The sequence below is a fragment of the Myotis davidii genome, unplaced genomic scaffold, assembly GCF_000327345.1.
Source record: "Myotis davidii unplaced genomic scaffold, ASM32734v1 scaffold395, whole genome shotgun sequence".
NCBI lineage: Eukaryota > Metazoa > Chordata > Mammalia > Chiroptera > Vespertilionidae > Myotis > Myotis davidii.
The window spans coordinates 4,991,143-4,992,972 of NW_006287904.1; the positions used below are offsets into that span (position 1 = coordinate 4,991,143).

Below are 1,830 nucleotides of genomic sequence, written 5' to 3' on the forward strand. Positions count from 1 at the left end.
ATGGGGCTGGTGGGAAATGGGATATGATGTCAGTGTAAACACGCCAGATTTCCAAGACGTAGTGTGTGTGGGGAGGGGGCGGGGGGGGGGGGACGCTGGGGGGAAGGATATAAAATGGCTCATGAAAAATGTTTTATAGTGATACATGTTGAAATGGTAACACTCTGGATAGAATGGGCTGAATAAATTTTATCACAAAAATCAATCCCGACTATTTCTTCTGCCTTTTTATGTGGCTATTAGGAAACAAAATGACACGCAGGCCCTGAATCTGTGGCTCTCAATTTCCACTGGACGGCGCTGGTCTGGATGTGCGGAGGGGACAGCGGAGCTTGTAACTTCACCTTTGCCCCCAGCGCCTGGGGCACCACTGAGAAGTCCCACCTACTTCCTCAGCGCCAGTGGGTGGGACGGAGATGTCGATACCCACACCCCTGTTCCCCTGCCCCCCGCCCATCACAAAATAAGTCTCATCTCCTTGCACTTAGTTCTGGCTGGAAGGCCACGGGCTCTTAAGCGTTTGCACCCTTCACAAGGCTGATGAGGAGTGACGCCTGGCTGGCCTAATGCTCTTGGGCACCCATGGCTCCTTCAGCCTGAGGGTGATACAAGGGTAGGGAAGGGCAGATGCACCCCCCCCACCACCACCACCTTCACACCGATCAGCCACATCCCTGTTTCCAAGGGGGGTGAGGTGGAGGCGAAATTTCTTCATGATTTCCAGGGCTCGGCTGAGAACGAGGCTCCTGGCAGATGGAACAGCCTACACAGGCATGTCAAACTCGCAGCCAGCGGGCCGGCCGCATGTCTGACAGGCTTGGTACAAGCTGGAGGGGAGGGGGTCTAGTCCCCACATCGCACACCTGCCTGAAGACGTGGCCCCCAAACAGGACCTGAACCCGCATTCCCCATGCTTCTCCCACTCCGCAGCTTCAGGCGGGGCAGCTGCCACGGACTCAGGCCTTAGAGAAAATAGTGAAGACCTTCATGCCCAAACATCTGCATCCTCTCCGACCTCTCCTCCCCCTTCCGCCCCCAGAACAGGCTCCATCCCATCAGCTCTGACGGCAGCCCCAGGCCCGAACCTAACCGCCTCCTGCCACAGTCAACTGGGCCGGTTCCATCTTGGACTGCTACGCGGGTTTGGGGCCTGGGCAGGGCAAGGCCTACCTCGCAGTGGTAACACTCCACGTGGTAATCTCTGTCCATGGACACGACACGGATGGTCTCATCTGAGCCCTGGACAGAGAAAAAGCGAGTACGAGAAGTTGGGGGGCCCACTGGGCTCCACATGCAGTGAGGGTGTTGCGGGGGGGATTCTGAGTAACAAGCAGGCGGCCTTAGGAGAAGATACTAACACGGGGGAAAGGGCACATTGACTTATGGGAAATGGAGGGACAGGGGTCCCACCCTCTGGGATGTCGTTGACTCTGAAAAAGCCACCTGCTCACCTTCTACGCTAGGAGTTAGCATTACGTCCGCAAGTCTGCCCTGACTGCGGGGGACAAACAGGCACCAGGAGGGCATTGGGCTGGGGAAGCGGGCAAAAGAGAAAGGGGCTCGTTGGGGAGGACACAAGGGACAGAGCCTGGAAATGACCCCAGGAGAAATTCCTGTCGTGGGCGACCCGGGTCTGAGGGGCATCTCACCTCAGGTGGAAGGATGGGGAGCCCGCAGGCTGCACACTTGGGGGCCAACACCCTGTGGGGAGAGCAGAGAAGCCGTGAGATGCAGGTTGTGCTTCTGGAGGGCAAGGCCCAGGGTTCCTGGGAGCCCTCCTCCCGGCCGGCCCTGCCCGCTCCGGCCCTGGACAGAGGGCCTGGCTCGCTC

The 1,830-nt window shown here is 58.5% G+C and overlaps 1 protein-coding gene across 1 annotated transcript in view; it reads right to left on the reverse strand.

The window, feature by feature from the left end:
• LIMD1 (LIM domains containing 1) overlaps positions 1–1,830 on the reverse strand; it is a 61,471-nt gene that overhangs the window by 270 nt on the left and 59,371 nt on the right.